At 50.2% G+C, this 27,952-nt stretch overlaps 1 protein-coding gene and 1 pseudogene across 1 annotated transcript in view; one reads left to right on the top strand and one right to left on the bottom strand.

The window, feature by feature from the left end:
- KCNQ1 (potassium voltage-gated channel subfamily Q member 1) overlaps positions 1-27,952 on the bottom strand; it is a 316,058-nt gene that overhangs the window by 66,816 nt on the left and 221,290 nt on the right. The window lies entirely within an intron of this gene.
- Positions 11,237-12,750, top strand: LOC101411061 (EF-hand calcium-binding domain-containing protein 14 pseudogene; annotated as a pseudogene).

The raw sequence follows: 27,952 nt of genomic DNA, 5'->3' as shown, positions 1-27,952 counted from the left end.
TTGGACAGAACATCTCAAAAGAGAATCAATAAAGAAACAAAGACTTTGAACAGTATATTAGAGGAGCTGGACCTAATTGACATATACAGAACATTACATTCAAATACAGCAGGATATACATTCTTCTCAAGTACACATGGATCATTCTCTAAGATAGACCACATGCTAGGCCACAGAAAAAGTCTCAATGAATTCAGAAAGGTAGAAATCATACAATATAATTTCTATGACCACAGTGGAATGAAGCTGGAAATCTGCAAGGATCAGAGACCCAGATTTGGCACCAAGATTTGGAAGTTAAACAACACACTCTTAGAAAAACAGTGGGTCAAGGAGGAAAGCTCAAAAGAAATTAATAACTACCTTGAAACTAATGAAAATGATAACACAACATATCCAAACTTACGGGATCCAGCAAAAGCAATACGGAGAGGGAAATTTATAGCCATAAATTCATACATCAAAAAAGAAGAAAGAGCTAAAGTTGAAGAACTAAATGCACACTTGGAGGAATTAGTTAAAAAACAACAAACTAACCCCAAAGGAAGAAGAAAAAAAGAAATAACAAAGATCAGAGCAGAGCTAAATAAAATAGAAAACATGAAAGCACTTGAAAAAATAAACAAAACCAAGAGCTGGTTCTTTGAGAAAATAAAAAAAATCGACAAACCCTTGGCTAGATTAACAAAGAAAAAAATAGAGAAGTAAATACACAAAATAAGAAATGAGAAAGGAGATACACCACAGAAATAAAGACTATCATAAGAGGATACTTTGAAAAATTATATTCCAACAAAAACAACAGTTTAGAGGAAATAGACAAATTCCTAGAAACACATAAGCAGCCTACATTGACAAAGAAGTTGGTGATCTCAACAAACCAATCACAAGTAAAGAGATAGAATCAGTCATTAAAAACCTCCCAACTAAAAAGAGCCCTGGGCCAGACGGCTTCACAGGTGAATTCTACAAAACATTCCGGAAAGAATGAACACCAATCTTGCTGAAACTCTTCCAAAAAAATTGAAACGGAAGGATCATTGCCTAACTCATTCTATGATGCCAACATTACTCTAGTACCAAAGCCAAACAAAGACACCACAAGAAAGGAAAATTACAGGCCGATCTCTCTAATGAACCTTGATGCAAAAATCCTCAGCGAAATACTTGCTAATCGTATTCAACAACACATTAAACAAATTATACACCATGACCAAGTGGGGTTCATTCCTGGTATGCAAGGATGGTTCAACATAAGAAAATCAATTAATGTAATATGCCACATAAACAGATTGAAGGAAAAAAATCACATGATCATATCTATAGATGCAGAAAAAGCATTTGAAAAAATACAGCACCCTTTCTTCAAAAAAACACTGCAAAAGATCGGAATAGAAAGAAACTTTCTGAACATGATGAAGAGTATATATGAAAAACCCACAGCCAACATCATTTACAATGGTGAAATCCTAAAATCTTTCCCTCTAAGACCAGGAGCAAGACAAGGATGTCCACTATCACCCCTCCTATTTAACATACTCTTAGAAGTACTTATTCGAGCACTGAGGCAAGAACCAGACATAAAAGGCATCCAAATTGGAAAGGAAAAAGTCAAAATTTCACTATTTGCAGATAATTTGATCCTATACCTAGAAAACCCTGAGAGGTCTACAACAAAGCTTCTAGAACTTATAAATGAGTCCAGTAAAGTCACAAGTTACAAGATAAATGCACAAAAATCAGTAGCATTTCTGTACACCAATAATGAGCAATCTGAGGAGGAAATCAGGAATCAAATACTATTCACAATAGTGAATAAAAACATCAAATACCTAGGAATAAATTTAACTAAAGATGTAAAAGACTTATACACGGAAAACTACACAACACTGTTCAAGGAAATCAAAGAAGACCTAAATAAATGGAAGAATATTCCCTGTTCATGGATAGGAAGACTAAATATTAAGATGTCTATTCTACCAAAACTGATCTACACATTCAATACAATCCCAATAAAAATCAACACAGCATTCTCTAATGAACTAGAAAAACTAGCTATGAAATTTATTTGGAAAGGAAAGAGGCCCTGAATAGCCAAAGACATATTGAAAAAGAAAAATGATACTGGAGGAATCACACTTCCTGACTTCAAAACATACTACAAAGCTACAGTAGTGAAAACAGCATGATATTGGCACAAGGATAGACATATTGACCAATGGAACCGAATTGAGAGTTCTGATATAGATCCTCATATACACAGCCATATGATATTTGACGAGGCCACCAAAGCCTCTCAACTGGGAGAGAATGGCCTCTTCAACAAATGGTGCCTGGAGAACTGGATATCCATATGTAAAAGAATGAAAGAGGATTACCATCTCACACCTTATACAAAGATCAACTCAAGATGGATCAAAGACCTAAACATAAGACCCAAGACCATAAAGACCTTGGAAAGCAGTGTAGGGAAACATCTACAAGACCTTGTAATAGGAAATGGCTTCGTGGGCTTCACACCAAAAGCACAAGCAGCAAAAGAACAAATTGATAAATGGGACTTCCTCAAAATTAAAGCCTTCTGCACCTGAAAGGAGTTTGTCAGGAAAGTGAAAAGAGAGCCTACACAATGGGAGAAAATATTTGGTAACAATATATCTGATAGGAGACTTAAATCCTGCATATATAAAGAACTCCTTTATCTTGAAAATAAAAAGACAAACAGTCCACTTAAAAAAATGGGAAAAAGATTTGAACAGACACTTCTCCAAAGATGATATACAAATGGCTAAAAGACACATGAAAAAATGCTCAAAATTCCTAGCTATTAGGGAAATGAAAATTCAAAACAACAATGAGATACCATCTTACTCCCATAAGACTGGCAGCTATCAAAAAATCAGAAGACTACAATTGCTGGAGAGGATGTGGAGGAATGGGAACACTCATTCACTGCTGGTGGGAATGCAGAAGGATCCAGTCATTCTGGAGGACAGTTTGGCGGTTTCTCAAAAAACTAGCTATAGATTTGCCATATGACCCAGCAATTCTACTGCGGGGTATATACCCAGAAGATTTGAAAACAAGGACACAAACTGATATATGCACACCAATGTTCATAGCAGCACTATTCACTATTGCCAAAAGTTGGAATCAACCCAAATGCCCATCAACAGATGAATGGATAAATAAAATGTGATATATACATGCAATGGAATACTACTCAGCTATAAGAACAAATACAGTACAAACATATGTGATAACATGGATGAATCTTGAGAACCTTATGTTGAGTGAAGCAACCCAGGCATTGAAGGACAAATACAACATGACGTCTCTGATATGAAATAAGTAAACCAAGCTGTCTCAGAGAGCTAGAGACTGGATGATAAACTCTAAGGTAGTTGGAGGGTAGAGGAAGGTTTTGAGCTGACAGCTACTTGGGTGAAATCTATGATAAGCTGGAGGTAAGTATTTGTACAGGGAAGGGATAAAATGGGGGCATAGGGCTAACTTTGGGTGGGGCTGTGTGGGCTTTAGGGGCACTAGGGATGGATTGGTCAGATTGCCCAAGAAATTGGGGAGAGGGAGAGGGGAACATTTGATCATGGGAGATTGTCAGGTATGTGGTTGAAATTGTGGTGCGGAGAAAACTCTTCAGAGAATGTAATATGGAAGGCTGCCTGTTTGGGATACTTGGGAGGGGGCATCTGACACAGGGCAAGCTTCTGGGGAGTGTGTGAGTGCTCATTTTGCCATAGTGGATTATATCATTGGGTGGAGACCCATACGATGAGAGGGAAGGTATACCCACATCCTGGGGAGGACTGATGTTCTCAAACAGAGGGAATTGTATCTCTTGAATGGGTGACTCCCGATGGGTTAGGGCAGTCAAGTATGTGAAGCCCTCAACATTTTTGCAAGTATCTCTGAATATGTTCCCTTAGGTAATGAAGACTGATCGTCATGGTGGGCCCTGAGGGGAGGGGGAAAGAGGTGTTGAATACATGGAATCAGGGTAACTGTGGGGCAATGGAAGTGTTCCACAGGATCATGCCATGATGGATACAGGTCATGTTAAATTACACCAAAAATGTATAAAAGTCTATAGGCTAAAATGCAAACCATAATGTAAAGCATAACTAAAAATTTAGAAAATTGTCTAAAATATAGTCTAAATATAGTCTAAAAATAGTCTAAAATATAAACCATAATGTAAACCTAAATGGAACCATGTTTGAAAGCTATCATTTCAATATCTGTACATTAGCTGCAGCAAATATAATATGAACATTTAAAAGATCACTGTTGAGGAAGGGACAAAGAGTTTGATGTTGGATATGTGGGAGTACCATATATTATATAAGTGAATTACTGTGCCCTAAAACTTATGTCAAGAGAAACTTAATAATCAGGAAAAAAAAGAAAGAAAGAAAGGAGGTAGACACTGAGGAAGAAATGGAAGAAATTGCCTTGCCATTGTACATACAGGGCAACACCTGTAGCAGTGATGAAAGGCAAAATGTCAAAAACAAAGCTTTTTCATATTTTCATTTCTTTGATACCCCAATTTATTTTTCCTTTATTTAATTTTTCTAAATCTCTATGTATTCTATATCTAACCTTTAAACCCATCACTATATTTCATTTTTCTATTAAGGGAACCTGCCAATATATTGGGCTTCCTTTTTGAAGAAGTTTTGGACTACAGAGAGATTCAACTACAGTGGGTGAGGAGCACTTGTGTGGGGTGTCATTGGTGGGATGCACACAGTTGGGAGGGAGTTCTCTAGGGCATGTATACAGGGTACATAGAAAGGTTGGATATTTTCATAGTGGTTTCAGTTGGAAACGACAGATGAGAGAGTGCTTAATTCCTGGCCAAGGGAGCTCTATCTCACTCCCCACAGGAACAACAACAATCCCCCAAGTGCAATGGCAAATACCAATAAAGATGGATGGTCTAACAATGAGCCATTGATACTGATGGCTCCGATTATAAGCCTGTGTGCCTGAAATATGAACTAGGCCTATAGCTGTGGGGTGCCTAAGAGTTACCTCCTGAGAGCCTTCACGTTACTCAAATGTGGCCACTCTCTAAGCCAAACTAAGCATATAGATGCATTGCCTTCCCCCCAACATGGGACATGACTCCCAGGGATGAGCCTCCCTGGCACCCAGGGATTACTACCAAGCACCAGTTGATGATGTAACTACAAAAAGACCATGAACAAAGAGGTCAACTTAGACCAGCAGAATATCTCAGCCTACATATAATATCAGGTGTTAAAAACTGCATTTTATGTAGATGTGATGCATTCCCCCCAGCGTGGGACATGACACCCGGGGATGAGCCTCCCTGGCACCGAGGGATCACTACCACATACCAGCTGAAGAAGCAACTAGAAAATGACCTTGAATTAAAGATTCAATGCGGAACAGCAGAATATACCTGTCTACATATAATAACATGACTTCGGGAAGCGGTTTGACCTAATGTAAGGGGGAAATGGAAAGGAGAAATGAGATTATAAGGCTGTGAGTCTCTAAAAAAGAGTCTGGAGGTTGTCAGAAGGAATACCCCTATGTACAACTGAACAGAGTCTAAGAGACAGATAAGGTAGATACAACCCCAGGTATTGGTTATTTTGAGGGATAAAGAGACCCACTGGTTCTATGGTCATGGCAGAAGGGGTTCACTGCCATGACAGATGGCCCTTCTTTGGAGCTGGTGTTTCTGCGTGATGGAAATGGACTCAGAGGGGATCTCTTTTCACAAGACTTGCATGATACTTTATTGGAATTATAGTTGGTGCTGGGTTTAAGATATATGTAGGGGATTTGAATCTCTGGACTGATAATATGACACCCAGGCCCAGAGCCTCAACAGACTTCAGCTCCTACACTTTGACTTATTGGACTTACTCCACTCAGCTAACATGGAGTTGAAGAAGGTCAACCACCACAACATGGAGCCTAGAGTGTCTACAACTAGAAGCGGGAAGAGTGCATCCAGTACCCATGTGGAATCTAAGCCCTCACTTGACAAAGGTGTGCAATGGACACAACCAATCCAATGTCCACAGAGAAAATGTGGAATGGGTGTGGGAACGGTAGCCATGGGGGCTGCTGGGTGTGGGGAACGGGAGGAAGAGATGAGATGTGGAGGCGTTTTCGGGACGTGGAGTTGTCCTGGATAGTGCTTCACGGACAATTACGGGACACTGTAGATCCCCCCAGGGCCCACTGGATGGAACATGAGAGAGTCTGGGCTATGATGTGGACCATTGACTATGGGGTGCAGTGATGCTCAGAGATGAACTTACCAGGTGCAATGGATGTATCACGATGATGGGAGAGAGTGTTGCTGTGGGGGGAGTGGGGGGCGGGGGCGGTGAGGTTGAATGGGACCTCATATATTTTTTTAAATGTAATTAAAAAAATAATAACAATAAATAAATATTAAAAAACAAACAAACAAAAAAAACCTGCATTTTGACTTTGGATAAAAAGGGGGAAATGGAAAGGACAAGTGAGTTTATATGGCTAAGAGTTTCCAAAAAAGAGTCGGGAGGTCATCAGGGGGTGATGCTTATGCATGCCTCAGCAGAGTACCAGAGACAGCCAAGGTAGATGGAAACCTATGTGCTGGTTCTTCTGAGGGCTGCAGCGACCCACAGGTTCTGTGGTCAGGGTGGATGGCTCTGGAGTCCAGGGCCATGTCAGTTGGCCCTACTTTGGAGTTTGTGCTCCTGAGTGAGATAGAGTTGGACTCAGATATAACCTTTCTACACATGCCTCTTCTGTCACTCTTACTGGACCTGTGGTTGGCGTTTGGGTTGGTGTATGGTCAGGAGACCTGGATCTCTGAACTGTCCATGTGATGGCCAGGCCCTGAGCCTCAGCAGACTTGCAGCTTCTACCCTCTAGTTTCTTAGACTTACCCTGGCCAGCTGACAGGGAGGTGAAGAGGGTCAACCACCACACCAGGGAGCCAAGAATGCCTACAGCTACAAGCAGGAGAATTGCATCCATCATCCATGTGGAATCTAAGCCCCCTCTTGATGTAGAGGGGGACTGGACATAGCCATCCCAGGTCCACAAGATGGAGGAATAGAGTATGGATTAGAGTGGACTTAACTGGTGTTCTGCTGGGGAGCTACTGTGATTAGTAAGGGAAGAAACTGTAGTAGTGATGTGGAGAGGGTGGCCACAGTGGCTGCTGATGGTAGGGAGAGGGAAGAAGAGATCTGGTGTGGGGGCATTTTCAGGATTTGGAGTTGTCCTTGGTGGTGCTGCAGGGATGGATGCTGGACGTTGTGTGTCCTGCCGTGGCCCACTGGGTGGACTGGGGGAGAGTGTGGACTACAATGTGGACCACTGTCCATGTGCTGCAGTGGGTATCCAGAATGTATTCGCCGGGTGCAGTGGATGTGCCACAATGACGGAAGAGTGTGCTGATGGGGGAGGGGTGGCATGGGTGGGGTGGGAGGGTATGGGAACCTCATATTTTTTTAATGTAACACTTAAAAGAAAATAAAAAAATTTTAAAAAAGGAAAAAAATAAAATAAAATGTATGAATTTAAAGAAAAAGCATTTTATCGGAGATTTTGACCATTATGTACAGTTAGCAAAGTTATTGTTCAAGAAGTTGTTTCTATTTCCTTTTAATCCATAAATTATTTCAAGTGTATTTTTAAAAAATAAAGCATTTACATGTAAAAAAAAAAAAAAAAAAGAAATTAGGAAGTGGATTTGACTCAATTGATAGAGCGTCTGCCTACCACATGGGAGGTCCGGGGTTCAAACCCAGGGCCTCCTTGACCCGTGTGGAGCTGGCCCATGCGCAGTGCTGATGGATGCAAGGAGTGCCGGGCCATGCAGGGGTGTCCCCTACGTAGGGGAGCCCCACGCGCAAGGAATATGCCCCAAAAGGAGACCTGCCCAGTGCAAAAGAAAGCGCAGCCTGCCCAGGAATGGTGCCGCACACATGGAGAGCTGACACAGCAAGATGATGCAACAAAAAGAAACACAGATTCCCGTGCTGCTGACGAGAATACAAGCAGACCAGAAGAACACACAGTGGATGGACACAGAGAGCAGAGAACTGGGGGTGGAGGGAAGGGAGAAAAATAAAAAATAAATCTTAAAAAAAAAAGAAATTAGGACTTAGAAGCATGGTACTGCCACATCAAAATCCCAAAGCACGCGGCTTGGTCCCAGGCACCGGGCGAAGGCCGGGCAGGCTGTGAGGAAGCGGCTGCCGGCGCAGGGAGGAGGCACTGAACGTGGAGCCTGACGCTGCCTGTCGTTGGGCGAGGCTGCTGGGTGCCGTGGACGGGTCGTGGTGGGTTAAACGTGTGTGAGCTCTCTGCCATTATTCCCAGCCACTCCTCGGATCTGGGTGGTCCAGCCGGGGCTCTGACCCATGGAACGTGGCGGAAGCGGCACAGCACAGGTTCTGTGCCTGGCCAAGCCGGCCTGCTGGAGAGGCCCCGTGCTGGATGGCCTGGCGGCTCCAGGCACAGGAGGCGACCAAAGACCACCGGGCCTCACGCCGTGTCGCCACCTGAGAGCCGCCGTGTGGGTGAGCCCGAGCGGGGCCGCCCTCCGAGCAGCCCACGGACACGGGAGCAATCAAAGGACGTGGTTCCTCTTTGGAGTTTTCAGAGGAGGCCTTTATTTACTTTTCTAAAGATTTATTTTATTTATTTCTCTCCCCTTCCCCCCGTTGTCTGCTCTCTGTGTCTACTTGTTGTATGTTCTTCTGCGTCCACTTGCATTGTTAGGCAGCGCTGGGAAACTGTGTCACTTTTTCTGTTGCGTCATCTTGCTGCGTCAGCTCTCCATGTGTGCAGTGCCACTCCTGGGTGAGCTGCGCTTTTTTCACGTGGCGCGGCTCTCCTTGTGGGGCACACTCCTTGCACATGAGGCTCCCATATGTGGGGGACACCCCTGCGTGGCACGGCACTCCTTGCGCGCATCAGCACTGCGCATGGGCCAGCTCCACACGGTCAGGAGGCCCGGGGTTCAAACCACGGACCTCCCATGTGGTACGTGGACGCTCTATCAGTTGAGCCAAATCTGCTTCCCTGGAGGAGGCCTTTAAGTAACTACAATAAATATGCCCAAGAAAGTAGGTGAAAAGATGGAGAATTTCACGGGAGAAACAAAATCTGTAGGAGAAAGGATAAAACGCAACGTCGATAACAGAAAGAATGGTGACGGAGGACCTGACTGCGATGCCGGCAGGGAGAAGCGTTTACGATCTGGAAGACAGATCGGTAGAAAAGAGCCAGGGCGAGGTACACAGAGAAGAACAAGACAACCAGAGAAACCCGTGAGGCCCGTGGCATGTGGCTGGGCGCTCTCACATGTGAACGTTTGGAAACTAAGAGGGAGAGGGGCCGGGCAGTCAGGAGGACAGGGTTGGGAGGGGTCCGTGGCCGAGAAGCCTCCGGCGGTAGAGGACGTCAAGCTGGTCCTTGATTCCGGGGAGGAAGGTGCAGAGGCAGCGAGAGGCACAGGCCCGCCAGACCACGCCAGCGACAGAGGCCGAGGACGTGGTCAGGGCGTGGACAGAGAGACCCAGAGGCCAAGGATTTTCTCGTCTGCTTTTAAATGAAATTAAAAAATAAAATGAGAAGTTGGAAAATAAACAAACCCTAGCAGAGGGAGCTGGGGTGCCGCACCTAGCGTTGTCACCTCAGGGCCGCGGGGGAACGACGTCTCTAAGGAACCCACAGCCCGGTGTGCTCAGCCTGCCCCCCCCCCCCGTCCCCTCGCAGCTGGAGGCGGAGTAAGACTGGGGGCGCTGAGCGGGGCACCCCATGGAGGGCAGCAAGCCCAGAAGGAAGTGTGGGCGAACGGGAGGCCCACGTTGCTGCCCCACGGGCACCCCGTGTCCCTAGGCCCCAGGGAGGGACGTGGCAGCGGGAGGGCCCCGGCCAGAGCGTGAGGAGTTGAAAGGTCGTAAGGCTGGGAAGCGGACTTGGCCCAGTGGTTAGGGCGTCCGTCTACCACATGGGAGGTCCGCGGCTCAAACCCCGGGCCTCCTTGACCCGTGTGGAGCTGGCCCATGCGCAGTGCTGATGCGTGCAAGGAGTGCCCTGCCACGCAGGGGTGTCCCCTGCATAGGGGAGCCCCACGCGCAAGGAGTGCGCCCCGTAAGGAGAGCCGCCCAGTGCGAAAGAAAGTGCAGCCTGCCCAGGAATGGCGCTGCCCACACGGAGAACTGACACAGCAAGATGATGCAACAAAAAGAAACACAGATTCCCATGCTGCTAACAAGAATACAAGTGGACACAGAAGAACACACAGTGAATGGACACAGAGAGTGGACAACTGGAGTGGTGGTAAATAAATATATTAAGGCGATGGCCCCGGTCTGGGACACCAGGACATCAGGAACAGCTGCGGCCGGAGCTGGAACGGGGGCCGGAGTCACGGCTGGAGTGGGGGCAGCGCTTGTGAATTGCCGAAAGCCGCCCGTGCCGGAACACCTTAAACTCCGGGCGGGAGCTCTTCAGGTGGGCTGATCTGCGGTCATCCCTCAGCACCGCACCCCCCGCGCCCAGCCTGCGGCCCCGCTAGATCCTCCTCCTTCTCGGGCTCCCTTCAAACTCAGGGCGGGGACTGGAGGACGGTCATCATCTCAGACCTGAGCTCCCAAGCTCAAGCATTTTTCTCGGCGCCCAGGGCTGTGTCGGGATTGCAGTCGCTAGGAGCTCCGTCCTGCTGCCACTTTTGCCAGGCCACTGTCTCGCAGTGCACCTCTTCCCTTCCCCCCATTCAAGAGCAAGTTTCTTCCCTACTCCATTGGAAACCCAGCCCCAAATATCCAAAACGCCTAAATGCGTGTCCTCCTCGAGCTCCTGGAACTCCCTTATCGATACTACCTACTTATCAGGGCTGAGAAGCTCTCATTCTGGACTTGGCTTTTTTTTTTCAATCCCTTTGGGAGAAGGTTGCTCCTTTTCCAGCTTCTTCACCAACTGACGCTCCACGCCCAGGGCTCTATCCATTTGGATCACCAATTCTCTGCTCCCTCTATGTGATTTCCCCCAACCGTCCGAGTTCCAGTTTCCTCTGGGCTCCAGTCTCCAGTGCTACGTGGATCTGGTCAGTCCCACCCCTGGGTGGGAGTGACTGGAGAGATCTGGCCCAGGATTCCCCACCCTGGAAGGCCACTCCAAGGCAACGAGAGAATTGGGTGTTGGGCACGAACCTGGCAGCTCAGGAGTGGGTGCGCCACGTACCCCACACAAGAAGATGAAAAAGCGCAAAGAACTCAACGCATTGATTGGCCTGGCTGCGGACAGCCGGAGAGAGAAGCCCGAGAAAGGCTCAGGGCACGGTCTGCTTCGCACCGAGCCCCTGACTCATGTTCTGAGTCCAGCTCAGAGGAGGAAGAGGAGTTTGGTGTAGTTGGAAATCGCTCTCGCTTTGTCAAGGGACAGTATTGGCGCTGCTGCAACATCTGTTCTCCGCTCTGCGCTTTCGTCATCCTTGCCGCCTGTGTCGGGGCCTGGTTGGCTTGGTGTGGATGCGGCTTGCTCTCAGGGAGGATCTGGACGCTCTCAAGGAAAAGTTTAGAACAATGGAATCTAATCAGAAGAGCTCATTCCAAGAAATTCCCAAACTCAATGAGGAGCTGCTCGGCAAACAGAAACAACTTGAGAAGATTGCATCTGGAGAGCTGGGCTTGACCGAAGTCTGGATAAATATCACAGAAATGAATAAGCAGATCGCTCTCTTGATTTCTGCAGGAAGCCACCTCAAAGCCGATGTCAAGTCAGCTTCAGACTTAATTAGCCTGCCTGCCGCTGGAGAGGGACTGCACAGGAGTGTAGCTGCCATTGGCAGTGCTTTAAACAGTGTCCACCTTGCTGTGGAGGCAACACAGAAGACCAAGGGGGAACGCAAGGACACCACAGAAGTGCTGCAGGGTGGCGTGAACCAGCCATTCTTGAAGGAGACCAGTGGAAGCAACCACATCGCTCCATCGCCTTCGGTCACATCAGAACTCGACAATAAAGCCCACAGTGAGAATGTGAAACAGGATATCCTGCACCTTCACAACAATTTAGAGGAGGTAAACAGTGCCCTAGTGGGATTCCAGAGACAGAATGATCTTAAATTCGAGAGGATGAACGTGATGTCAGTAATCTTACCCAGAGAGTCAACCTGATAGAAAGCGAGCCCGTTGCGGTGAGCAAGGCAGAGAAGAGCGCAGACCTGCCCTCCAGCACCAGAGGCGACAGCGCTGCCCCTCTGAAAAGAGAAACTTTGGATGAAGTGATCAACAGAACAGACACAGTAAAAACCCAAAGCATAAAGAAAGAAGATAGTTCAGATTCGCAAGTATCAAAGATAAAAGAGACACTACAGTTGATCAGTGCCCTCGCAAACAAACCTGAGAGCAGCAGGCCTCCAGAGCACACGATAAAGACCAAGTACAGAGTTTCACATCAAAGCCATCAGCATCGCCAAAATTTTCACAGCCTTTTAGAGATCAAATTGAGAAAACTGCCCCACTAAGACCAATCTCCCTACCAAGAGTTTCTAGCATTGGAGATCTTCAAGATTTATTCCACAATGCTGACCAGGATGCAGATGGGGAGCTGACCTTCCAGGAAATCCGGAACTCCCTCGGTTCTGCTGCACCAGAACCACAGGGCTTAAGCGCGTTGGATGCAGATGGAGAAGGGAGATACTAATTCCTGATAAAAGTGTCTCTAGGTGTCTAGCTTCCTCAGGCATATTTTAAAATGAATATATATCCTGGACTACCTAACAAAAACAGCCATTTTACTTATCCCATCAATTCTTCAGTCCTCCAAACTACTGTGGCAGACACATTGCCAACTTTAACAATTACAAAAAGTTAATTTTTTAAAAAAGACTATTTACTTATAATATGACATTCAGAAATCCATGAAAAAAAATTTTTTTTTTTAAAGAAAGGTGGTAAGGTCTCTGCAAGGCCAGGGTAGGGGGGTACTAATTTAGGTGCTAATGACCCAAGGGTGCGCCTCCTAATCTCTAGGCAATCACAGAGAGAACACCAGAAGAGGACGGAATGAAGCGGACGGCGGAGAGCTACAGCACGAAAATATTTGATGAGCCCGAAAGAGGTAGGAGAGAGGAGAGGAAGGACGACACGGAGTGAATGCGGAGCAGGCTCGGACCAAGGCTCGAGGGCGGCAGCGAACGGAACGTGCCTGCCAGGCGCGGCTCAGGGGAGCTGCCCGCGCCGCGTTGGATCTGAAGGGCTGGAGGGCCGCGCAAACGAGCGCGCGCCATCGTGGTGGAGGCGAGCGGAGGCCAGCGCAGGGGAGCTGGCAGGGGCCAGAGCGGCATCCAGAGCTCCCAGGGGCCCAGAGCGAGAGCGCGTGCCCACGAAGGTGGCCAGGCCTGAGAGCACCCGGAAACGGCGCCTTGAAACCCGCAAAGCAGGGGAGCGGGTGTGGCCCGGGGCTTGAGCGCGCGTCACGGGTACGAGGTCCCGGGTTCAAGCCCCGTGTCTCCTTTTATAGAGATAAAAAGCAGAACCTGGTGGAATGGAAAGGCCCCTGCGGGTGGGTTCTCCAGCTCCGGCTGGGACGCAGCCCGAGAGCACCTGGGCAGCAGCTCGGGCCAAGGGGCCCACAGAGAGCGCCGGCCCTGACGGCAGGAGAATGCAGACGTTTTTCAAGAGAACACGTAACATCCACCGAGAGAGACCAGATGCTGGGCTTGAAAGCAAGTTCCAACAAATTTCAGAGAAATTAAATCATGGAAGTGTGTTCTTTGACCACAGTGAAATTAAGCTAGAATTCAAGAACCAAAAGATAACTAGAAAATCCCCAAATGCCTTGGAAATTAAGCAAGGCACTTTAAAAAATATATATATACATATACACACTTTATTTTTTAAAAAAGATACTTAGATTACAAGGCAATGCACTTCTAAATAACCCAAGGGTCAAAGAATAAATCTAACAAGAGGAGGAAAATATTTTAATTGAGCGATGATAAAAATGTACCATATCAAAACTTATAGGTTAAATTAAAGTGCTCAGAGGAAAATGCATTATTAGAGGGAAAAAGGGAGGCTGAAAGCTATTCAAGAAGTTAGAAAAAACAGCAAATTCTACCCAAAGTAAGTTGAAAGAGATGATAAAGATAAGCACACGACTCAATGAAATAAAAAACAAAAACAAATGTGCAAACCACAATTTGGTTCTTTGAGGGGACTAGTAAAACAGAGAAACTTTTAGCAAGATTGATGGAGAGAAAGGGGCACAAATAACCAACATCAGGAATGAAAAATAAAGCAGCACAATCCAGCCTAGAGTCATCATAAGATCAATTTTGAGAAAACTATTATGAACAAAAGTAGTTTTGATAATTTGGGTAAAACAGACTGAGTCCTTAAAAACACAAAATATAGCTGACATGAGAAGAAATAGAAAATCCAAATGGCCTGATAGTTCTTAAACAAATTAAGTATGGAATTTTAATGCTCTTTCCCATAAAAAAGCTATAAACCTGGATAGGTTCACCAGTAAGCTCTTCCGAACATTTAAGAAAGAAATAATACCATTTTTATACAAATCTCTTTAAAAGGGGAAGGGGGAAGGGAAAGAATTTCCAACTCATTTTATAAGGCAGACTGACCTTAATATAAAAATCTGACAAGGCTATTTCAAAAAGAAAACCACAAGCCAAGCTCTCTCGTGAATATAGATGCAAATATCCTAAACAAAACATCAGCAAATTGAATCCAATGCTATATATAAAGGTGTACGACCTGGTGCGGTTTAATCCCGTTATGCAAGGTTGATTTAACATTTGAAAATCAATCAACGTAATTCGCCACATCAACAGAAAGAGAAAGAAAAAACATAATCAACTCAAAAGATGCAGAAAAGCATTTGATAAAACTCAAGACCCATTTATAATTAAAAACACAACCCCTTCGCAAACTAAAGAGAAGGAAACTCCGTTATCTACAAACCACTCAGCCAACAAAAAACTTAAGCAAACATCACAATAGTAAAATATTACACACTGTGCTCCTGAGATGGGAGCAAGGCTAGTCAGCTACGGACACATTTATCTATCCTTGTACTGAAAGTCCTAGCCAGTGCATAAGAAAAAGGAAATAAAAGGTATAGTGACTGGATAGGAAAAAATTCAACTGTCATTATCTGCAGATCGCATAATCGTGTATGTAGAAAATCTGTAAGAATATTCACAATATTCACATATACAACTGGAATTAATAAATGAATTTAGCAAGAACGCTGGTCTAGCGGATAACACATAAAAGCCAGTTATCTTTCTAGACACTGGTAACAATTAGAAAATGAAATAAAAAGATACCCATTAGAACAGCATAAAAACATAAAACACCTAAGAATAAATTTTGAAAGGTGAGCAAGACCTCTTCCTAGAAAAAGTACAAAATATCAGTGGGAGAAATTCAAGGCGGCCTAAATTAATTGAGGGAGGAAATACATCCATGGGCTAAAAATCGCAGTGTTTGGTAAGATGTGATTTCTCCTCAAATTAAGGTACAGATTGAAAGTGATTCCAATCGGCATCAGAGCATTTCTTTTCGGAAGTTGGCAGACTGATTCTGAAATGTTGCGAAAAATGCCAAGGAAGCCAAGGCAGTTTGAAGAACGGCCAGGTGGGGGGTCCACATGAGCCGAAGGTGCTGGGGTCTGAATGCCCACACGCTGGCAGCCCCCTCCTTCCCGTTGTCTGTGCACGTGCTCACGCCATGCCCAGAGGCTCACCTGGGCTCACCTGAGCTCACCTGCGCTCCTACCTGCACTCCCCAAGGCTGTCTGTCCAAGCTCAGGACCCAAGAGCGGCCCCCGGACCCAGGCGCTCAACCTGGCCGTCTCCACCAGCCCTCGAGAGCCTGGATGCCGGGTGACGCCCACCCCGGGGCTGGCAAAGAGAGACGGTACACCAGCCCGCGGGCGCCTGCCTCCCGGGCTTGGGGTGGGAGCTAGGGCTCAGGGCCACAGAAGGCCTCACGCCGACAGGGAGGTTGCGGCGACTCGTGGAGGAAGCTGTGGACCTTTTCCTGGGTGCGTTTCTGAACACGGATGTGCCGTCTCCCCGAGCTAGTTCGGGTGCGGTCCTGGGTGCAGGTGGGGCTGGCGGGGACACAGGGAGCACCTCCCGCCTCGTCCACACCTGTGCCCAGCCCCCACGCCACGCCGTGGGCGAGGCTCGGCCAGGAGTCAGAGGGCCCGCAGAGCTCCTCCAGGGGGGACCCCCGGCCCCTGCCCATTCCGGCCAGCTCTCAACCCTTTCTGGTGCAGCTTCATCCAACTTGGGACAAGGGGACCCCGTTAGCCTTGCCGGGAGTGGAGACGGGAGGCCGAGCGAGACAAGCTCCCGCTGGGGTTCTCCTCCCTCCCCCCGCCCCCGCCCCTCAAATTGGACAAAAACCTTCATTTTTGAGTGAAGCGTTTCATTTTCTGTGGAGGAGAAATTATAAACAGTCGCATTACCTCCTGTGTGGTGGTTGTCAATGCAGAGATGTACAAGCAGCTCCGGGCCGTGCGTGCGGTATCCGCGGCCTGGCCGGCTCGCCTCGCCGTTCCAGCGTTCACTGTAGGTTCCTTGCGGTTTTATGCAGATGGTTACCCGCAAATGGGGACAGTCTGGTGTCACCCTTTCCAACCTGGAGGCCTCATTTCTTTTCTGGGCCGCCTGCCCTGGACATCCAGGGAGAACTTGAAAGCAGGGGGAGTGGGCTCCCTGCCGTCGTTCCCACCTCGGGGAGAAAGCCTTCCACTCGGGCTTCTGTGCTCAAGGGGACGTTAGCTGGAGGCATTTTGGTGAATGCTTTGTCAAGCTGTGGCAGTGCCCTCTGCTCCATCACGACAGGGTGGCGGGTCTGTCACAATGGCCATACGCGCTTTCTTCTCGCCCGTTGGGGTGGTGGGTCATGGTGATTGATGTTTTGTTGTAGTTTTTTTTGCTCGTTGTCTGCTCTTTGTTTTTGCTTGTTATCTGCTCATTGTTCCTAGTTTGGAACTGAACCCGGGACCTACCGTGTGGGAGGCGGGCGTGCAACTGCTTGAGCCACGTCTGCTCCCGGTGATTGATTTTTGAATACCGAGCCAGCCTTGTTTATCTGGAACAAGCGTCACTTGGCAGTGTGTATAATTGCTCTTCTCCGTGGCTGTATAATCAGCTATTTTTACAATAATGGAGAAAGCCGCCAGGAACTCACTGTCTAAAACAAAAGCCCGATCCCAACAGCCCCCAACTCAATCACGCCTGCCTCCCCGCCTGGGATAGCTGTCGGCCGAATCCCATGCCGCCCGCTCTTTCGCTTCCCATTTTGTAAAACTTTACTGAATCCTTACGTATTTCCCCTGAAGCATACAACTCTTCACTCTAGTTGTTTAACTTCATGAACACGCACTCTGCTTTTCCTTGGCATTAAATGCCGGGATCCCCTCTATGGCCAAGGGCTCTGCCATTCACTGGCCGCTCTAAAGTGCCCCTGGTACGGTCACCCCAGCCCTCTGCCCCCCCCCCCCCGCTGACAGCACGTGGTCAGTTGCCCGGCGTTTGCGCTGAGAGCGGTGCTGAGACGTGCATTCCTGGACATTCGCCTCTCGTGCGTGGACTATGTGTCACTTGGGTGGGACTGCCAGGCTTATATGTATCTATACAAAAGCATGGAAGTTGGGTGGGGTACTCGCTCTGCCTGTTGAAGCCACAGCCCTGCTCTGTACCCCCCGGCAGTGTAGAGAGACCCTCAGCCCTCCACACACGACGGTCAGACTTCGTGATCCACCCACGGCGTGAGTGAGACGCCACCTTCCACGCAGACCGGCCACGCGTGCCTCTGCCACTGTGCGATGCCTGAGCAAGACCTTTGCCGGGTTTGGCTCAGTTGTGATGTCAGTGATTTCTACTAGTTCTTTATATGTTTATTAACAATTCTTTGTCAATTTTGTCTCTTGTGGTCGGCAGAATAACGGGTCCCCTAATCACCCTAATGGGCACAGCTGTGACTCTGTCGGCTTTTCTGGCCATGGGTGCTCCAAGGATGTCATGAAGTTTCTGGACCTCGGAGTGGGGAGCTCATCTTGCAACATCTGGGTGAGGGGCTCTCGAGACACACGAGCCCTTAAAAACAGACGGTTTCCTGGCTGTGGCCAAAGGGAGATGTGACAGCAGAAGCCATGTCGGAGAGACACAACATCCTGGCTTTGAGGCTGGGGGGAGGAGCTGCGAACCAGGAAACGCAGGCGGCCTTGAGAAACTGGAAAAATCCAGAAGACAGCTCCTCCGGGGCCCCCGACAAGAAGGCAGCGCTGTGGACCCCTGGGTTTTAGCCCGGTTACATGCACGTTGGACTTCTGACCTTTGGAACTGTAAGATAATAAATCTGCGTTGTTTTATGCCACAGAGTTTGGGGCGATTTGCTACAGCAGCCATGGAAAACAAGCACAAATCACAACTCACAACTTTTCACCTTTTTATGGTGTCTTTGGATGAACACAAGTTTTTACTTTATATAATCAAATTTACCAATATTTTTCTTTCATATAGGGAACATTTTTGTGTCTTGGATAATTAATATTTCCCTGTTCCAAGGTCTAAAACATACTAATGTATAGTTTCTACTGAAGGTTTTAAGATCTGTTTTTGACATTTAAGCACTAGATCCAGCAGTTAATGTTTATATATGATATGAGATGGGCTCCCAGCTTCATCTTTTTTCTGCAGGGATAACGAGCTATTCCAGTGACACTTTCCTTTCCCCAGCAATCTACAAAGCCATCTTGGCCACACACCAAAGTACCACATTTGGGTGGGTTTTTCCTGGGCCCTTACTCTATACCATTGGTCTATGCCATTGGTCTTTCCTGAGCTCTTTATGCCATTCGTCTATGCCACTGGCCTACGCCACTGGTCTCTGCCATAGGTCTTTCCTGAGATCTCTACGCCATTGGTCTATGCCATTGGTCTACACCATTGGTCGAGGCCATTGGTCTATGCTATTGTTCTTTCCTGAGTTGTCTATGCCATTGGTCTACACCATTGGTCTCTGCCATTGGTCTTTCCTGAGCTCTCTATGCCATTGGTCTCTGCCATTGGTCTTTCCTGGGCTCTCACTCTCTGCCATTGGTCTCCTTGTCTAGACCTGCACCAAAACCATAGCACCTCAACGGCTATTGTTCATACCAAGGTCTGATGTCTGCAAGGAAATTCTCCCTCTTTGAGCTTCTTAAGAAGGTCCTGGTTGCTCTTGACTCTTTATTAGTCAATATAAATTTTAGAATCATCCCATCAAGTTCCAGGGAAAACCCTACTGGGATTTTTATTGGGATTACACTGAATCTAAAGATAAAGTGGGAAGAAAAGAATTAACATCTCTATAATATTAAGTTTTTTATATATGAATGTGTCATATCTTTTCATTTGCTTATGTCTTCTTTAAAATCTCTAAATAGAGCAAAAAATTTGGTTCTTTGAAAAAGCTAACAAAATTAACAAAGCTCTGGCAAGACTGACTGAGGAGATACAAATAAAAGGATTCTAAAAGAAAACAACATATTACAAATAGCAATCACAAAGATGGTAAAGGATATTTTCAACAACTTTAGGCCAACGGTTTTAAAAAACTTAGACGGAATGAGCATATTCTTAGAAAAATAGAACTAACTAGACCTGACTGAAGATGAAATAAAAAGCTAGAATAAGATATTAATAAGCCATTAGGGCACTGATTAAACCTCTTTCCATAAGAACACCAGACCCAGATGGTTTTAATCTCAAATTTTACTGAACTTTCAAGAATAGATCACCCTTCTTTTTTTCCCCACAAACGTTATCAGACAATGGGAAAACACAGGCTGGGTTCTAAGTCATCCTTCAAGGCCAGTACTATCCTGATACTGAAATCAGACAAGGACATTGCAAGAAAAGAAAACGCTACACGGACATCCTTCACAGACATAGACATAAAAGTCATCTAAAACTTCAATGAACCAAATTCATCAACATAATAAAAAAGATTTATATACCATGTCTTAGTGGGATTTATCTCAGGAATTCAAGGTTAGATGAACATTGGAAAATCACTTAGTGTACGACACCACATTAGCACAATATAGGACAAAAAACCATGATAATCTCCAAAGAGACCCCATCCAACACCCATTCCTGATTAAAAACTCTTCACAAAGTCGGGTTAGAGGGAACTTCGTCAGCCTAACGAAGGGCATTGACAAAAAACAAACAACAAAAGAACAACAACAAACTGTAGCTAACAACATACTTAATGATGAGAAACGGAATTCTTTCCCCTGAGATCGGGAACAAGACGAGGACATTTGCTTTCGCCACTTCCACCAGCCAGTGCAAAGAGGCCAAATAAATAAGTAAGAAAGAGAGAGAGAAATAAAACTAAAGGCATCCAGATTGGAAAGGGAGAAGTAAAACTGCTGCCTCTCAGAGATGACCTGAAAATCTCAAGGAATCTACCCCAAACAGAACTAAGATGAATTCAGCAAGGTTGCAAGTGCCAGATCAATAGACAAATCAGTTCTAGTTCTGTGTCCTCACAATGAACTGTGCAAAAGTGAAGTCATTAATAAGAAAACAGTTCCATTCATGGGCTCAAAACTACATAGAATTAAATTGGACAAAAGAAATGAAATATTTGTACACCCAAAATTACAAATATTTCTCAGGGAAATTAGAGATGATCTAAATAAATGAAGATAAATTCTATGCCCATGGATTGCAAGGCTCAATATTGTTAGGATGTCGATTTTTCCAAGTTGAGCTATACATTTAATGCAATTCCAGTGAAATTTCCAGCAGGGTTTTAAATGTCTTTTGGCAAGGTGATCCTAGAAGTTTCATGGAAATGCAAAGAATCTAGAATCAAAATAATTTTGAAACATCAGAACAAAGCTGGAGGACTTACTCGGTTTCCCAAACTTACTCAGAATGTCATTCAGACAGTGTGGTGCTAGCTAAGGAGAGGCTCCAGGATGCTCGGGCCGGAACTGAGAGTCCAGAAATAAGCCTTTGCATTTATGGCCAATTGTTTTTGACAAAGGTGCCTTGACAATTCAATGGGAGCAGGATGGTCCGGTCAACGGATAGGGCTGGAACTATTTGAGACATATACAAAAAAGTGAACTTTGAGCCTCACCCTACACAAAAATGAACTCATAATAGCGCATATACCTAACTGTAAGACCCTAAACTAAAACACTTCTGGATGAAAACAGAAAAATCCTGATGACATTGGAGTTTTTAGCTATGATACCCAAAGCTAGTGCCATTGGAGGAGAAATGGGAATGTGGATTTCAGGAAAATTTTTTAAAAACTTTTGTGCTTCAGAAGACATGGCTAAGGAAATGAAAGCACAGTTACAGGCTCAGAGACGATACTTGTAAATCGCATATATGATAAAGGATTTATATCCAGAATATACAAGGAACTCTTGTAATTCAATAAGGACATCAAAAACCTAAATAAAAAACGGGCTGCCCTCCCACCTGGGAAGGGGGCAGATCGTGTAAGGAAGCACAGAGAGGTGCTCAGCGGCCTTGCTCATTCACCAGGGAAATTCACGTGGAAACACGAAGGCCCGCTCACACCCTGCCAGCAAGGACACGTTCTAGACCGGGTCCCAGAAGGTAATAGCGAGGCCCCTCGTACACTGCCAAGGGGAACGGAAAACCATCCAGCCACTTCGTGCAACCGTGTCTTAAGAGCAAACACAGACTTGCCCGATGAGCCATCAAGTCCCTTTTTAGGCGTCGACCCTAAAGAAATGAGAGCTATGCCCATGCAAAGGCCGATCAGGAAAGACCCACAGTGGCACGACCGTGATAGCCAAACAGCCCGGCGGCGGGGAACCCCCCAGCAAACTGGAGAGCTGAGGCACCCCCTACGGGCCGAACCCCAAAACACCTGTATGTACTACAACTCCGTGTATATGAAAAATCCAGAAAAGGCCAACTTCTAGACCCAGAAAGCACATCTGCGTGTGGCGTGGGAACGAGGATGGCTGCGGCTGGGCACAGGGAGTGATGAAGTTCTGAAACTGGATTGCGGTGACCCAAACGTCACCGAATTATACGCTGAAGCGTGGTGGACTTCGTGACGCGGAAATTGTACCGCAGTGAAGCTATTTGAAAAGGAAGAAAGCCGGGGGGGCTGTTTTAACATCCGGCGAGTAGACTAGACAACGAAGTCTGGCTTTTGGGATAAAGAGAGTAATTTGGAATGACAGAGGGGCCTCCTGATCCCCCTGCCGACCCCCTCCCCCGCCCGCCCCCGAGACTCAGGCCTGCAGCTCTGGGTCCAGGCGCGGGAAAAGCCGAGCCAGGAGCCCCCGGTTAGACAGAAATAGCTCAGCACAGGGTGCAGGGCACAAGCCCGGGAATTCAAACCAGCCCAGCCGGGCCCGCAGGCCTCCGCGGCTGCCGGCAACAGCATACCTGCCTCGGGGGAAGCGGCTCTGGCCGGGGGCAGTGCGGCCTTGGCCTGCCAGGCCTGGGCCTGGCAGTGAGGACACCGGGGCTCCGGCTGGCAGAGGAAGGGGCGCTGCGTGGGGTGCCCCCGCCCGTGCCGAGTGGGCCCGGCCGGGCCTGGGGAGAGGGCGCAGGCCTGACTCGGCCACCGGGCCTCGGGGGGCCCTCTCTGCAGCCTCTCTCTGGCCGTGGCCCCCTTGCCCACCAAACCCCTGCCAGGCCGAGGGCCCGGCTCACGCCCAGCTGTGGACACCCCAAGTAGGCCGCACCCTGCAGACACACCTCCTTGTCCAGTCTCCTTCTGGCCAGCCCGCCACCCCCTCCCCAGAGCTCTTCCTGGAGCACCGGCCGCCGGTGGTAACATGATGGCTGGCGTGGATTTTACCCTCGGCCCCCGTCCTCCTTCCCGTGATTATCCTTCACGGGGGGCCGGGGAGGGAGCTGTACCTGCTCGGGGCAGGTACACAGGGGGAGACCGGAGACCTGCCGTGATGGAGCAGGCGGACGGAGGACCTGCTGGGCCAGGGGTGGAAGGGCTGGGGTCGCCGCGCATCGCGGCCCGGGGAGCCGGGTGGACATCTGACCCATGTCTGAAGCTGGGGACCAGAGCGGCCCTCCCGCACACGCCCTCGCGTTGACTGCAGAAATAGTGTTGCCGAGCCGGGCCCTGCCCGTGTCCCTGCCCAAACACACGGGGGAGATGCGTTTATAATTCATTTGTGACATTTTATACCCAATAATGACCTGAAAAGTATTTGAAAAATATTAAGCAAGCTGTAATTTCCTCTGCAGCGCACATCACGTGAGTGTTTGGTTTGGCAAAGCTTCCCTGAGACAGGTAAGAGGGTGGGCTGGTGTGAGGGGGAGGAGGGGGCGGCGGGGGTGGTGGTGGTCGGGAGATTTCTGGGAGATGAGGGTGCCAGGAGCCAGGCCACCTCGGGCAAGACCCCAGCCCCTTGTTCCTGGTTCCCTGCTCTCGGTCAAGCAGGGTCCTCAAAAGTCCAGCCTCTGCGGGCGCCTGGGAGCCCCGATTCCAGCTCTGGAGCCAGCCGTGTGGCTCGTTACCCTCTGTGAGCTCAGTTCACGCACTGAATGGACCTCAGTTCAGGTGACCTCAGTTAAGCTGAATGCAACTCAGTCGATTCAACTCAGTTCAAGGCAGCTTAGTTCAAGTCAACTGAAGTCAACTCCGTTCAACTGAACTCAAATCAACTCAGCTCAGCTCAACCCAACTCAATCCAACTCAACCCAACCCAACCCAACCAAACCCAACCCAACCCAACTCAACCCAACCCAACCCAACTCAACCCAACTCAACCCAACTCAACCCAACCCAACTCAACCCAACTCAACCCAACTCAACCCAACTCAACCCAACTCAACCCAACCCAATCCAACCCAACCCAACTCAACCCAACTCAACCCAACTCAACTCAACTCAATCCTACCCAACCCAACCCAACCCTGCTTCACTCCTGTGCCTGAGCTCCGGCCATAACCAGGGCCTGGGGTGGACACAGGGGTCAACAGGGCCAGCCCCCATCCTGGGCAGCTCCTCAGGGTATGGGGAGGATGGTGCAGCACAAGGCACCCCGGTGTAGAGCCAACAGAGCGGCAAAGGTGTCTGGGCAGAGGGTGGCTTGGAGAAAAAGCCTTGGGAGAGCACTTACGGCCAGCCTCGGGGGCCTCTGCTTTGGGCTGGGCCCAAGTCCACCATCCTCCGGGAGCAAACGTGGCAGGTCTGAGCAGACCTCGCCCACCAGGCACCCCTGGCCTCTCCAGACAGGTCCCAAGATCAGCAGAAAACCCTCAAATGAGGGTCATTCCAGGCCCCCAGCCTGGGGGAGGGTCTAAGACGGGAGCAGCTGAATGGAAGGGAGAAGCTGGCACAGGAGGACTTGAGAGGGAGCTAAACCCAACAGGCAGGAGAGTGGCCATGCTGGGGGTCCTCTGACTCAGCCCCGTCCCCCGGGCACCCCCAGACTGCCTTGGCCGGACAAGCCACAAAGCCAGAAGAGCCAAAACATGGCAACCCCGTGACAGCCAGACGTGGCCCAGGCCCCGGAACCGGGCGGCCCGGCTGCGCTCGGTGAGGTGGACATCCGCTCGGCCCTTCCCCAAGCGGTCGTGGGTCGAGAAGGGCCTCCCTGAGGAGGTGAGGTGGGGGCTGGCGGGAGGACAGCGTGGCCAGGGGGGTGGGGGCTTCGGGCTGTTGGCGCAGCTGAAAGCAGCCAGGGTGGTGGGGGTGCCTGAAAAGGAGAGGAAGGGACCTCAGGGAGAGGCTAGGGAAGTGGGCGTGCTGCGCACATTCCCAGCCAGGAAGGGCGCCCGGCAATAAACACAGAAATGCCTCCTCGGCGCTGCTGGAATGTTCTGTGAGCGCCACTCCACCCTCCCATCTTGCAGAAGAGAAAATCCTGCTGGCCCCAGGGCCACGACCTCGCCCAGTCCTGCCACGCAGGCGGCTGGTGGCCGAGAGCGGCCTTCAGGCTGGAAACTACCGGGGACTAACTCTGTGGACACTGAGCCCCTCAGTTTTCAGGACGGTGGCCTGGAAGGGGTGGCAGGGCCCCCCTGGTGGGCAGGCTTAGGGGGGCGCAGGCAGCAGGCCCTTGGACACTGGCCCCGAAGCCTCGGCCTCCACCCTCCTCACTGCCCTCAGCGACAGAGGGGCGTCAACATCAGACTTCAGAGGACAGGGTTTCATGGGGGTGGGAGGTGGGGACGGCTGGCCACCCTGGATGTCTGGCCCAAACTGCCGCAGCCCCTTGCCCAAGGGGACCCCTGCCCGTGACTGAGCTCCCCTCCAGTGGTGGTGCAGCTTTCTCTGGAAGGGCAGGGAAGGAGATGGTGTCTTCGGCGGAGGCAGGACAGGACCCCAAACCGGTGCCCATGCTTGGCCTATGGTTCCAGAAAGTTCCACGGCCTTTGGCAACGCCAGGAGCAGGAGGGTTGGGAAAGGAAGAGCATGGGGACAAGGATGACATTATCTTCCCCAAAAGGGATGTGACCTCCCCAAGATGGCCCCGGAAAGCCCACCCCAGCCTCCCAGCTCCGAGCTTTGTGGGGGATGCCCAAGAAATCGCAGAGGCCAAGGAGGCTCAGGGTCCCGGGTCCAGGCTGGGACCCCCGGGCCGGGCCACCCCAAGCCGGGTGGCCGGCCTGAGGGTCCACTCAACTTCGGCAGCCCCGCTGGGAAGGCGCGGGTGAAGAAACACAGCTTTGTCCCAGCTCTGTCCCGGGGAGGGGTGGGGGGCGGCGAGGCAGGCGGCTGGGGAGGGACCCATTTAAATCCCGGGGAGATTACGAGGACGTTGGCTGCAGGCTGTCAACCCTCATTAAGTTAATGGAACTGGCGAGCTGGCCCGCGTCCAGCGCGCCGGGGAAGGAAAACAAGAAAAGTGTTTTCAGCAAAAGAGCCGGGAGATCCCGTTTCTCTCGGCGGCCCCGGGAGACCGCGAGCCATCGGTAATGGCTGTGCCGAAATGACTTATTGGGAACGCGGTGATTAAAACAAGGGAGAGAAAGCCCTGAACGCTGAGGCATTACACGGGCTTCTTGCTGATTTTCGTCCCGAGGAGAGATTTGTAGACGTTTCCTTCCAAAGGCCTGGCTAATTACAGCCCGGCCCTGGGCCCTGGCTGGGACCCCGGGCGGGGAAGGAAGAGACGTGCACTGAAAACTCGTGGGGTCCCACGCAGCCCCGAGGGGCAGGGCCCCAGGCCGGAAGGTCCTGCCAGGCTCAGCCGAGCGGCCGGGCACCGGGCGGTGGTCCTGGCGCGCTCCTTTCCGTGCACCCAATTTTCATTCACATACGTGCTCTCCCTGGCTGAACACGTCACGTGTTTCCACACCTTTGACGGGCACCAGCCGTCTCAGGGGCCTTAGCCGTGCTGGACAGATAAGGAAGCCAAGGCCCAGAGAGGCTGAAGTGCTTGCTCAAGGCCGCACAGCCCATGGGACAGAGCCAGCCTGCCTTCGGGGCTCCCACTCCCCGCTCAGAGCAGAGAGCCGTCCTCAACCCGGGCTCGTCCCCAGCCCTGCAGACCCTGCCGGGGTCTCCCCCTGCCCAGCTCCCTGCCCCTTGGGGCTCTGGCTGCGTTTCGGGTCATTCTGCCCTTGCTCCCCTGCCGGCTGGACAGGCGGGTCCCGGCAGCACCAGGGAAGCCGGGGTGCCCAGCGCGCCTCCCTGCGAGGGCCGTGGGGTCCCTGAGTCGGGGGAGGCGGCGGGCTGAAGGTCCCTGGTGACGCCCGGCCTGGCCCTGGGCCGCCTCATCTGAGGCCGGCCGCCGCCGAGGGGCCTTTCTGAGCCGCTCTGATCCGACGAGGGTGGGGACCCAGCCGGGGGGCCCACGCCTCGCCCCGAGATCTTGGCGTTCCTGGGCCCAGAGCTGTGGGTGATGCAACGCTGCAGCTGGCCGCGCCCTGGTCGGCGCCAAACCCACGGACGGGGCGACGGCACCAGCAGGGAGGCGGGGGGCCCGGGGGCCGCGCACAGCCCTCGGAGCGGGTGGCGAAGGCCGAGCCGCTCTCAGCTCACGTGGCAGATGGCGCTGAGCCCCTGGAGTGGGGAGACTCAGGTGGGGGCCCGTCCCCGAGTCTCCCTGATGCCCCTCCTGTCTTCCCGCGGGCACCCCAGCCACCCTGGCTGCTTTCAGCTGCGCCAGCGGGCCGAGCCCCTCCCCTGACCCCCCAGGCCCCGGCTCAGCACTCTGGGACAGAGCCTGTGTGGCCTGGCCTCAGTTTCCCCAAGTGTTCCACCCGGGGCTCCCACACCTCCGATTCCAGGCTGGGCCCCAGGGCCTGGTGGTCCTCGGGCCTGTCCATGGGGGAGACAGAGCCCTGATGTTGAGGGTCGATCTCGGCCCAGGGAGGCCCCCTACCTGCTGGTCCCCCCAACCCCTGAATGGCAGGGCTGGGCTCATGGCCGGGGTCCTGTGGAGAAGTGCCCGCCAGGACCCCTGGCTTGAGGTGGGCGAGCCAAGGACACTCGCCAAGGGGGCGTTCGTCTCCCCCACCCACGGCCTGGAGACACGAGCAGACACTGTCCCGAGGGGAGTGGCTTTTCCCCGCTGGCTCTGGGGTCTCCCCGGGGCCAGCCAGACGGAGCGCACGCCGGCGGCCACGACGCATAGGCCCGGCTCATGGCCAGCACCCGGGCCAAGTGCGCACACCAGGTGTTTTCGGCGCCGCGGGCTTGGAGAACCCATCCAGCAGGTGCGGGGAGGCAGCCGGCGCCCGGCGTGGCCACGACGGCACGGTGCGGCAGGGGCGGTGTGGCGCGCAGACGCGCTCGCTCCTCCTCCCGGCCACCCCCTCTCTGCCAGCTTCTCTCGGTTCTCTGCACAGACCGGTCTGCGCCCCCCAAGTCCCCCTGGAACCTGCCCTGCCCTCCGCGCCCCTCTCCCCCAGTGTCCTTCTGTC

This window comes from Dasypus novemcinctus, chromosome 10 (assembly GCF_030445035.2).
Source record: "Dasypus novemcinctus isolate mDasNov1 chromosome 10, mDasNov1.1.hap2, whole genome shotgun sequence".
NCBI lineage: Eukaryota > Metazoa > Chordata > Mammalia > Cingulata > Dasypodidae > Dasypus > Dasypus novemcinctus.
This window is presented reverse-complemented; position numbering and strand designations above follow the sequence as displayed.